Genomic DNA, 12,407 nt, shown 5'->3' with positions numbered 1-12,407 from the left:
AAGAAGGCAGCTCACCACTGCTGTCACAAGGTCAATTAGGAGTGGGCAATAAATGCTAGCCTTGCCAATGTTGCGCACACAAATTAATAGATTTTTTTTTTAAAAGTGCATCATTTTGCAGACCGCCACAATAAAATATTGATAATGATTTTTATTTATATCGGTCAAAAGGTTCCACAGCGAGATATTTAATTTTAGACTTGTAGCTTTGGTTAAAATTAGATTGTATTTGATCAGCAGTGAACGGTAGGGAGTTATTTTTATGCTTTGTATGCCTGTTAAATGAAACTATTTTACTGCAGACAGCAGAGATTTTAAGGAGATCATCATGCCAATTTCCTGGAAAGTTGCTGGTACTACCTCAACTAAAAATAGGCCTATTGTGCATTTCCAGCATTTTCTCTCTGCATCTGAGATATGTTACCTTATCAAGTGTGACCCTTTGTCAAAACTGAGTCTGGGTGGAGGTCACAACTGAAATCTTAACCTTTTTATTCTTTAAGCTGCTGGTTGATCTGCTATTCTACATTGCCAGCATTTTCTATTTTTATTTCTACACTTGTAGTGTTTGCATTTTTTTGTTTTAATCTGTCTTTCATGCTACTTAAATATTTAAATCCTTTTCAAAGAACAGCTGTTTTTATTTCCTTACCTGGCTGTAAAGTTGGACTGCATCGGTTTAAAAATGCACATGAACTGAAATATTGTGTAGGTGTTGGAGGGACTTTTTACTAAATTTAATTTGATGATACTTGCTCTGGAAAAAATAGTTGCCTTCAGGATGTTTCAATCGTACTAATTGTGTGGGCCCCATTTACCCTGCAGTATGATTTAAGGGCTTGAGTTGATTTTTTTTCCCAGAGAAGGTACCCTCATGTTCACCTTCCCTCTCCTCCACCTGGCACCTTATTAAATATATACATGCATGTCCTTGTAAAAGTGAAAAACTTCTGTTTTGGGTTGTTTAAACCCTAAAGCTGTAATTCTGGGCAGGGGAGCACACTAGCAGAATGATAGGAAGAGTTTTTGGTAGGCTGTGATTCTAACTGTTGGGGATTTGTCCTGGGAGTTGCAACGGGAAAGCATTCAGCCTAAACCTTGTTTTTCTAACGCACACCACCTGCATCAAACCAAAAATCAAGTTACAATATCTTGGCTCTTCCAAAGAGCCAGTGAACAAAAGATGTTGGCTTTTGAATGTTCATGAAAAAGCAAATCATGAATTCACAAGGGTTCCTAAGACATTTGGATTCCTGGCAGTTTCCAGGATATCTTGCCCAGATATCAATAATAACCTTCCGGTGGTCACATGAGCTGAACACTGAATAAGTGGAATCTTCCGATTGCTAAATACTTCAGGCTTAGCTGTGGGTGCCTTGATTGTCACATGTGTCGTCAGTGACTCCCTGCCCCTGTGGGAACGCAGCCACTGCAGGAAATACGAGAGTGGCCCAGGTATTAATGGCCTGATGAGCTCAAGGTGGGCATAAGTGGTGACCTTGGTAAACATGGCATTGGTGATCTGGGAGATACAGTTGTGGGCAGCAAATTGTGAAATCTTGGAGTTGTCACCAGCAGATTCCTGGAATGAGCTGGAAGTGAAGAGATTCAGGGTTGGAGTGACCTTAACTGCCGCTGGCAATGTGTGCCCACGGTCTCTTAGAGGGATGCCTTGTTCCAGGAGGCAACTTCCATCATTAGCAATGACCTGCGGATAGCCCGAGTTTCTTGAGGCACTTTTGCTCTGTCAAGTCGAGGAAGCTGATCCACTGTCTCTTCATCCTGTGCTGGATGTATTGCCTGCTTGAGACTCAAGCTCTGTTCCCATCCTCTCTGTCGTGTAGAGTGGCATGTAGCTGCAAAGAAAGCAGCTGCTGTTGATGTTAGCGTGGCTCCTGGTGGTGTTGGTGTAACTGCTTAGAGGCTCCGGCTATGGCTGCGGTGTTCCGATCAAGGTGAGTAAAGTCCAAGGTGGGTGGAATGACTTCCCAAAAGTTGGAAATCACCTGTGAAGCAGTGATATCAGGTTCTCAGAACAAGTGCTATGAGCTCAAGCCTGCCCAATATGCAGGGCAATGTCATTGATTAAAGGCTTACAAGACTGCCAGTTTCATTAATCAATGATTCCTTGCTGTGCTCTTGCCTTGTTGACCCTGGCGAGTTTTGACCTTTGGCTCTCTCAATCCAGTGAGATTCAATCTATACTAAAGCAAAACTACAATTCCCTTCTGTGAGGAACACCCAGTTAAATCAGACAAAAGAACCTTCTAACCCCCACAGCCCATCTCCATGACAAGGCAGCATACTTTGAAATGGTTAAAACAGAACTACTAACAAATTATTTTACCTTCAACACTGGCCTGGTTCTGTAGCTCATATGAATAGATTCTATCTCTAATAGTTTTACGAACATCTTTCTTAGAATTGCTAGTTTTTAGCTTATTTTATGGAGATAACTATAGACACCCAAGAGGTCCAGAAATGGATCATCAGCCATTTTAGTGTTTACACTTCTCGCTCTGACCTTGAAGATCAATGCAAGTTACCGTTTAAGTGTAATAAACTTCAAGCTTGTTTGAGTTGCATTTACATCAGATTTGTGTTTACCAGTTTCTCAGCCAGTTATCTATCTACAGTTAAAACTTTAATTCGGGGGATCCCAAACTGTGATCCATGACTGCCAGTGGGTTTGTGGGATGAGATTTTGGGGTCGTGAGCTCCGAGGCTGCAATTGTGCCTGTTCAGCTCAGACTGAATTTTGACCGCTGCGAGGCCCTTTTAAATATTAGTTTTTTGTATGCTGCTGGGTGTGACTTAATAATCTGCTGTCTGAGGCCCAATTGCTGCTATAACCACAGCCTATAAGAAGGTGGTCTTTTTTTTTAAGTGAAAACTCAGCAGTTTAAACCTGCCCCCCTCAAACCCCTCAACAGTCAACCATTCACAACCCAACAACTGCCCTCTCCCCCTTGCTCAACAACTTTGCCTGCTCAACAACAACTCTAACCCTCCCAACCTAATCCCAGTTTTCACTCTGGGATCACATAAAGTCTGAGGTATTAAAATGGGGTCACATCGGGGATGAATTAAGGAAGCACGCTTTAATTCCTAAAACTAAAAGTTATGTTCTACGTCTATGAAATGTGAAGGAGATGTTTGCAACAATATAACTTAATACTTTGTTTATATTGTATCTTGGCTCAGTGATAGCATTTTCAGCTCTGAGTCAGAAGGTTGTCGGTTCCAGTCCCACTCCAGAGATTTGAGTACAGAATCTAGGCTGGCACTTCAGTGTGGTTCTGAGGAGGTGCTATCTTTGTGACAGGACATTAAACTTCTGAGGCCCTGCCTGCTGCTACTGGTGACATTAAAGATCCCACGGCACTAATTAAAGAAGAGCTGGGAAGTTGTCCTAATTGTCTGAATTTTGAGATGTAGAAACATGGGAAATAGTTGTATCCACTTTCATGAAATTAGGATAGAGTGTCTTAATTTGCAAACATTTTTCCTCTATTGAAAAAAAGAATATTTAGAAAGTAAAATTGAGCATTTTCAAGTGTGAGACAAATTGCTAAAGGAACTTAAAGGTAAACAGAATTGTAATGGATTTTGACATTCCTGATATAATTTTAGAAGTTGTATTTGTTGCAAAAATCTCAGTTATGTATCCATCAGAGTGTCACTCTTCATATTTTTTTGTAATGCATTTTTAGCTGTGTACTTTTTGAATCGTGGAAAATTATTTTAACTGAGTGCGCAGTTGTATTCAGACATTGCAGATTCTTGGATCTGTGTGTATGCAAATATCCAAAATAAGAACCTTCCCTCCCCACCCTCATTTCACATCCAGTGCCATTCATCGAGCACCCCAAAGTCAAATCAAACATGCACGACAACAGTGACTACACTTCAGACATGCTTAGAACATAAGAACAAAATAACTAGGAGCAGGAGTAGGCAATTCAGACCCTCGAGCCTGCCCCGCCGTTCGATAGGATCATGGCTGATCTCATTTTGGCCTCAACTCCAATTTCCCACCCTCTCCCCATAACCTTTCAACCCGTTACTAATTAAAAATCTGTCTGTTTCCTCAAATTTATTCAGCGCCCCGGCATCGACTGCACTCTGAGGTAGTGAATTCCACAGATACGCGATCCTTTGAGAAAAGTAATTCCTCCTCATCCCTGATTTAAATCTACCACCCCTTAGCCTAAAACTATGGCCCCTCATTTTCGAATGCCCCACAAGGAGAAACATCCGCTCCACATCTACTTTGTCTATCCCCTTTAGCATTTTATATATCTCAAATAGATCACCTCTCATCCTTCTAAACTCTAGCGAATATAGGCCTAAACAGCTCGAGCTCTCATAAGACAAGCCCTGCATCTCTGGAATCAATCTAGTGAAGCTCCTCTGAACCACCTCCAATGCAACAACATCCTTCCTCAAGGAAGGGGACCAAAACTGTGCACAGTACTCCAGGTGGGGTCTCACCAATCCCTTGTACGGTTGCAACAACACTTCCCTATTTTTATACTCTATTCCTTTAGCAATAAATGCCAAAATTCCATTTGCCTTCTTTAGTACCTGCTGTACCTGCATACTAGCTTTCAGTGATTTATGTATGAAGGCACCTAGATCCCTTTGCACTGAAGCATTCTGAAGTTTCCCTCTGTTTAAATAATAAGTTGCCTTTTTGTTCTTCAGACCAAAATGGATAACCTCACGTTTATCCACATTAAACTCCATCTGCCAAATTTTGGCCCATTTGCCTAACCTCAAATAGATCACCTCTCATCCTTCTAAACTCTAGCGAATATAGGCCTAAACAGCTCGATCTCTCATATCTGTTTGTAAGTTTCTTATTTCTTTATTACAACTTACTTCCCTGCCTATTTTGTTGTCATCTGCAAATTTAACTATATTACCTTCTATCCCTGAATCCAAGTCATTAATATAGGTTGTAAGTAGTTGGGGCCCAAGGACCGAACCCTGTGGCAACACACTAGTTACAGCTTGCCATCTATAAAAGGACCTATTTATCCCGACTCTCTGCTTTCTGTTGGTTAGCCAATCCTCTATCCAAGCTAATATATTACCCCTAACTCCATGTGATCTTATCTTGTGTGTAAATCTTTTGTGCAGCACGTTATCAAAGGCCTTCTGAAAGTCCAGATATACTACATCTACAGGATCCCCATTATCCACTTTGCTTGTCACATCTTCAAAGAACTCTAGCAAATTAGTCAAACACGATTTACTCTTCATTAAACCATGCTGACTCTGATGGATTGCATTTTGACTTTCCAAATGCCCCTTTACTACTTCTTTAATAATGGATTCCAACAACTTCCCAATGACAAATGTTAAACTAACTGGTCTATAGTTTCCTATAGTTGTATATAGTTTTCTGCCTCTCCCCCTTTTTGCATAAGGGCGTTGTATTAGATTTTTCCAATCCACTGGAACCGTTCTAGAATCCAGAAAATTTTGGAATATTATTTCCAATGCATTCATTATCTACGCTGCCACTTCCTTTAAGACCCTGTGATGTAGGACATCAGGTCCTGGGGACTTGTCACCCTTTAATTCCAGTAGTTTGCTCAGTCCTTTTTCCCTAGTGTTGGTGATTGTTCTAAGTTCCTCCTTCTCCATACCCTCTACTCTACCTGTTCCTATTGGAGTGATATTAGTGTCCTCCACCGTGAAAACTGAGGCAAAATATTGATTAAGCTACTCTGCCATTTCTGCATTTCCCACTATTAACTCCTCAGTCTCATCCTCCAAGTGACTAACATTCACTTTAGCTACTCTCTTTTACATTCCCGTAGAAGCTTTTGCTATCAGTTTTTACATTTTGCACTAGTTTTCTTTCATAATTTACCTTTGCTCTTTTTATTATTTTTTTAGTAACCCTTTGTTGATCTTTAAAAATTTCCCAGTCTTCCAGCCTGCCACTGACCTTTTCAATTTGGTATGCCTTAGATTTTGCCTTTATGTTATCTTTAACTTGCTTGCTTAGCCATGAATGCTTTTTCCCCCTCTTACCATCCTTCTTGCTCCTTGGAATATATTTTACTTGGGAGGAATTGAATATCTCCTTAAATATCTGCCACTGTTCATCAACTATCCTACCTTGTAGACTTCCTGCCCAGTCCACTAGGGCCAAATCTGCCCTCATGCCTAAGTAGTTACCTTTGTTTAACTCCAGAACATTATTGTGGGACTCAAGTTTCTCGCTCTCAAACTGAACGTGAAATTCTATTATGCTATGATCACTCTTCCCTAGAGGATCTTTTACTTTGAGATCATTAATTAATCCCATCTCATTACACAAAACCAAATCCAGAATTGCCTGCTCCCTGGTTGCTCCAAGAAACAATCTCTAATACACTCAATAAACTCTCCCTTGAGGCTACCCTTGCCAATTTGATTAGTCCAGTCTATATGCATATTAAAATCACCCATGATTATTGCTATGCCTTTCTTACATGCTCCCAGTATTTCCTGGTTTATACTGTGCCTTACAGCTGAACTACTGTTTGGGGACCTATAGATTATTCCCACCCGGGACTTATTTTCCTTGCTATTTCTTATTTCTACCCAGGCTGACTCGACGTCTTGCTCTCCAGTGCCTCATTCCTCACTATAGCACTGATCTCTTCCTTTACTAACAAAGCTTGATTGACTGTAAAACGTTTTGAGACATTCCCAGCTCGTGAAAAGTGCCATATAAGTTTGCCGTTTTTATTCTTGCACACTGTTCAAAGCTTCAGTGCTGATGCTCTAACATACTAGGTCAAGTTGTACAGTGAGATGCTGTGTAGAACTTTCTTTTAATAGATCTGAGATATGTTTCCAGCTCTAGTTCTTGCACATTAATTTCAATAAGTATGCAGTAACAAAGAGTAGTGCTGAATCATCCCATTTGCCTTGGGAATACAGACCATTGCATAAATAGTGGAAGGAGCAGAGAGAAACTCATGCATTGGCTCACAGTGACCAATGCATGAGCAGAGCTTGCAGGGTTTCAGTTGGAAGTGCTGATGTATTTGTAGGGGAGTGCAACTGCAGGGTGGCGGTGGGGGGGCGCGTTCACTGGAACATATTGTCGGGGGCGGGTGCTGTAGGGGCCCAGGCAACTGTTCCTGTACAGTTGGTGCCAAGCAAGGCCATCCTTGGATTAGCTATTCTAAGCTGGCGATGGGTCATGATGAGGAGCAGCAGTGCCAACAACACATACAGCCTAATGGTTCAGAGGGACACAAATGTGAAGTCCAGAGGGGCAGGGAGGGCATGAAAATGCTATGCTCACTATAGGATATATAACCAAAGAATCATCCTCCTTGAAATGTCAGAACAACAATGCTCCCAGAGGTTGACTATTAAGGCAGTTGGCTGCTGATTTGTGTGTCCTTGTGAAAGAAGACCTTGGGCCCGGCTGGTCACATGGGCAAGCCCTGTCAGTAGCTGTGAAAGTGACAGCAGCGCTGAATTTCTTTGCCTTTGAGTCATTTCAAAGGCCGGGATGGGGGGGAGGTGTTGGGGGGCAGTGGTGGACCTGTGTGGCATATTGCAAGCGTCTGCCCATCCATAACATCAGGCAGGTGACAGCTGCTTTGTACGAGAGGACATAGAAGTACATTGAGTTCCAGGTAGATGGGGCCACAAAGGCTTTGCCTGTATGGCAGGATTTACTTGGGTGTAGGGCATGATCGATTTATTTTTATTTGTTCTTGAGATGTGGGCATCGCTGGCTAGGCCAGCATTTATTGCCCATCCCTTATTGGCCTTGAGAAGGTGGTGGTGAGCTGCCGCCTTTAATTGCTATAGTCTATGTGGTGCAGGTACACCTTCAGTGCTGTTTGGAAGGACTTTCCAGGATTCTGACCCAGCAATAGTGAAGGAACAATGATAACAGTTCTAAGTAAGGGTGATTGAGTTACTTGGGGAGTTTGCACGTGATGGTGTCCCCATAAACTGCTGCCCTTGTCCTTCTAGGTGGTTGAAGTTGCAGGCTTGGAAGGTTCTGTTGAAGGAGGCATGGCATGGAGCTGGATGCTGCTTTTATAAGGTACACACTGCTGCCATTGTGTGCTTGTGGTGGAGGGAATGAATGTTAAAGGTGGTGGATGGGGTGCCAGTCAGCGGTGGTGTTTTGTCCTGGATACTGTCGAGTTTCTGGCGTGCTGTAACTGCACTCAGCCAGGCTAGTGGGGAGTATTCCATCACTCTGCCGTCTTTTGGATGGTGGAGAGGCTTTGGGGATTCAGGAGGTGAGTTACTCACCACATGGTTCCTAGCCTTGTAGCCACAGCATTTATATCGTTAGTCCAGTTCAGTTTCTGGCCAATGGTAACCCCCAGGATGTTGATTGTGAGGGAATCAGCAGTGGTAATGCCATTGAATGTCATGCGATAATGGTTAGATTTCCTCTTGCTGGCGATGGTCATTGCCTAGCAGTTGTGTGGTATAAATGTTACTTGCCACTTATCAGCCTAAGCCTGAATGTTGTCCAGGTCTTGCTGCATATAGGTGTGGACTGCTTCAACTCAGCAGGTTTGGCAGCAGCGGCGGAGAAAAAAAAGTTGACATTTTGAGTCCTCATGACCCTTCCACAGAACTGAGCGAATATAAGGAGAGGGGTGAAATATAAGTTGGTTTAAGGTGGGGGGCGGGGGAGGAGAGAAGTTGGGGGTGGGTGGTGTGGTTGTAGGGACAAGCAAGCAGCGATAGGACAGTGATGTGACATCTTTTGATTATCTGCTCCTATCACTGCTTGCTTGTCCCTACAACCACCACCACCACACACCCCAACCCCCCCCCCCCCCCCCCCCCCGCCCCCCACCTTAAAGCAACTTATGTTTCACCCCTTTCCTTATATTCGCTCAGTTCTGTGGAAGGGTCATGAGGACTCGAAACGTCAAGTCTTTTTCTCCGCCAATGCTGCCAGACCTGCTGAGTTTTTCCAGGTAATTCTGTTTTTCCCTTGAAATCCTGCCTGCCTTGTCTACATTCTACCTCCTCAAAGTGTCTGCTGCACCTGATTGGATGATGAAAGCACCAGTTGGCCACTAATTGGCCGCTGCCTTCAAATTAGTGTCATACATCTAGCAGTGACAGGTTGAGACCCAGAAATGGGGTTGGGGTCCTGACTCTGGAATGAAAATTCAGCCCTTTGTTTCCTCACTGTCCTTTCAAGCACCTTGAAAGAATTTATTATGTTAAAGGCGCTATACAATGCAAGTTGTTATGATGGTTTCCTCCAGTTACTGCTTTAAATAAATTTTCTATTTGGCATTACTATTCTTGCCTCCTATTCCAGGACTCAATATGAAATGTTGACAAATAGTTTTGAACTTCCTAGTGTATAACAGCTATATTTCCTGTGACAGTAGAACAGCAGTATTTACCTTGCAAGTAGGGGAGGCGGTGACATGGTGGTATTGTCACTGGGCTAGTAATCCAGAGACCCAGGGTAATTCTCTAGGGACCCAGGTTCGAATCCCACCACAGCAAGTGGTGGAATTTGCATTCAATAAAAATCTGAAATTAAAAGTTTAGTGATGACCATTAAACCATTGTCAGTTGTCAGAAAACCCCTCTGGTTCACTAATCCCCCTACCTGGCCTACACACAGCAATGTGGTTGACTCTTAACTGCCCCTCTGAAATGGCCTAGCAAGCCAACAGTTGTATCAATCTGCTACGAAGTCTGTATGGAATGAAACAGGACATCGACTTAGGCGCCAGGAATGACAATGGCAAACTTGGCCCTATCAACCCTGCAAAGCCCTCCTCATGGACATCTGGGGGCTTGTGCCTAAATTGGGACAATAATCTCACAGATTAATCAAACAGTCTGACATAGGTATGATTCAGTGAATATGACTTACAGGCAATGTCACAGACATGGCCATCACTATCCCTGGGTATACCATATCGCACCAGCAGGACAGACCCAGCAGCCCAGCAGAGGTGGCTGCACAGTGATATACAGTTGGGAGGAAGTTGCCCTGGGAGTCCTCAACATCGACTCTGGACCCCATGAAGTCTCATGACATCAGGTCAAACATAGGCAAGGAACCCTCTTGCTGATTACTATGCACTGCTCCCCCCCGCCCCCCCCCAAACCGACTTCCTCAGCTGATGAATCAATACTCCTTCATGTTGAACACTACTTGGAGGAAGCACTGAGGGTGGCAAGGGTGCAGAGTGTACTGGTTGGGGGACTTCAATATCCATCACCAAGAGTGGCTCGGTAGCACCACTACTGAACGAGTTAGCCGAGTCCTAAAGGACATAGCTGCTAGACTGGATCTGCGGCAGGTAGTGAGGGAAGCAACAAGAGGGAAAAACATACTTGACCTCATCTTCACCAACCTGCCTACCGCAGATGCATCTCCCGTGACAGTATCGGGAGGACTGACCACCACTCAGTTCTTGTGGCGACAAAGTCCCATCATTACATTGAGGATACCTTCCATTGTTGTGTGGCACTAACACTGTGCTAAATGAGATAGATTTTGAACAGGTCTAGCAACTTCAGACTGGACCACCATGAGGCGCTGTGCCATCAGTGCCAGAATTATACTCGACCACAACCTGTAACTTCGGGCCTCAGCCCCCATTCTATCATTATCACCAAGCCAAGGGATCAATGAAGAGTGTCAACCTGGTGAAGCTGCACACAGGACTACTTGGGTACCAAACAACGTAAGCAGCAGGTGATAGAGCTAAGCGATTCCAGAACTAACAGATCAGACCTAAGCCCTGTAGTCCTGCCACATCCATGGTGGTGGACAATTAAACAACTCACTGGAGGAGGAGGCTCCACAAATATCCTCATCGTCAATGATGAAGGAGCCCAACACATCAGTGCAAAAGATGAAGCTCGCAGCAATCTTCAGCTAGAAGTGCCAGGTGGGTGATCTATCTCTGCCTCCTCCTCCGGAGGCCCCCAGCATCACAAATGTCAGTCTTCAGCCAATTCAGTATCACTCCATGTGATATCAAGAAATGGCTGAGGGCACTGGATACAGTAAAAACTATGGGCCCTGATAATCCAGCAATGGTACTGAAGACTTGTACTTCAGAACTTATCACGCCCCGAGCCAAGCTGTTCCAGAACAGCTACAACACTGGCATCTACCCAGCAATGTGGAAAATTGCCCAGGTATGTCCTGTACACAAAAAGCAGGACAAATGCAACCCGACCAATTCCCACCGCATCAGTCTACTCTCGATCAATAAAGTGATGGAAGGGATCATCAACCATGCTATGAAGCGTTACTTGCTTAGCAATAACCTGCTCATTGATGCTCAGTTTGGGTTCCACCAGGATCACTCAGCTCCTGATCTTCCTACAGCCTTGATTCAAACATAGACGAAAGAGCTGAACTCGAGAGTTGAGGTGAGCGTGACTGGCCTTGACATCAGGGCAGCATTTGACTGACTATGGCAAGGAGCCCTAGCAAAACTGGGGTCAATGGGAATCGGGGGGAAATCTCTCCACTGGTTGGAGTCATACCTAGCACATAGGAAGATGGTTGTGTGTGTTGGAGGTCAATCATCTCAGTTCTAGGACATCACTGCAGGAGTTCCTCAGGGTAATATCCTTGGCCCAACCATCTACAGCTGCTTCATCAATGACCTTCCTTCCACAATCAGGTCAGAAGTGGGGTTGTTTGCTGATATTTGCACAATGTTCAGCACCATTTGCAACTCCTCAGATGTTGAAGTAGTTCATATCCAAATGCAACAAGTTCTGGACAATATCCAGGCTTGGGTTGACAAGTGACAAGTAACATTCACACTACACAATTGCCAGGCAATGGCCATCTCCAACAAGAGGGAATCCAACCATCACCTCTTGACGTTCAGTGGCATTACCATCACTGAATCACCCACTGTCAATATTCTTGTGGATACCATTGACCAGAAATTGAACTGGTCTAGACATATAAATACTGTGGCTACAAGAGCAGGTCAGAGGCTAGGAATCCTGTGGCAAGTAACTCATCTCCTGACTCCCCAAAGTCTGTCCACCATCTACAAGGCACAAATCAGGAGTGTGATAAAATACTCTCCACTTGCCTGGATGAATGCAGCTCCAACAACACTGAAGAAGCTTGACACTATCCAGAACAAAGCAGCCTGCTTAACTGGCACTCCATCCACAAACACACACTCACTCCACCATCGATGCACAGTAGCAGCAGTGTGTACCATCTACAAGATGCACTGCAGGAACTCATCAAGCCTCATTAGATGGCACCTTTCAAACCCACCACAGCTACCATCTAGAAGGATAAAGGCAGCAGACACATGGGGATACCACCACCTGCAAGCTCCCCTCCAAGCAACACACCATCCTGACTTGGAAATATATTGCCATTCCTTCACTGT

At 44.0% G+C, this 12,407-nt stretch overlaps 1 protein-coding gene across 5 annotated transcripts in view; it reads left to right on the top strand.

Annotated features, from left to right (window-relative positions):
* Nucleotides 1–12,407, top strand: part of LOC121284917 (E3 ubiquitin-protein ligase HECW2-like) — a 398,529-nt gene that overhangs the window by 54,846 nt on the left and 331,276 nt on the right. Inside the window, exon 2 of one of the 5 annotated variants that reach the window (XM_041200817.1) lies at nt 8,002–8,074. The exons of the other annotated variants lie outside the window; for them this stretch is intronic. The gene's annotated coding sequence lies outside the window, so the exon portion shown is untranslated. The remainder of the gene's footprint in view (nt 1–8,001; nt 8,075–12,407) is intronic. 5 annotated transcript variants of the gene reach the window in all.

This window comes from Carcharodon carcharias, chromosome 12, assembly GCF_017639515.1.
Source record: "Carcharodon carcharias isolate sCarCar2 chromosome 12, sCarCar2.pri, whole genome shotgun sequence".
NCBI classification, from domain to species: domain Eukaryota; kingdom Metazoa; phylum Chordata; class Chondrichthyes; order Lamniformes; family Lamnidae; genus Carcharodon; species Carcharodon carcharias.
Note: the sequence above shows the minus strand (reverse complement) of the source record. Positions and strands in the feature narration are given on the sequence as shown.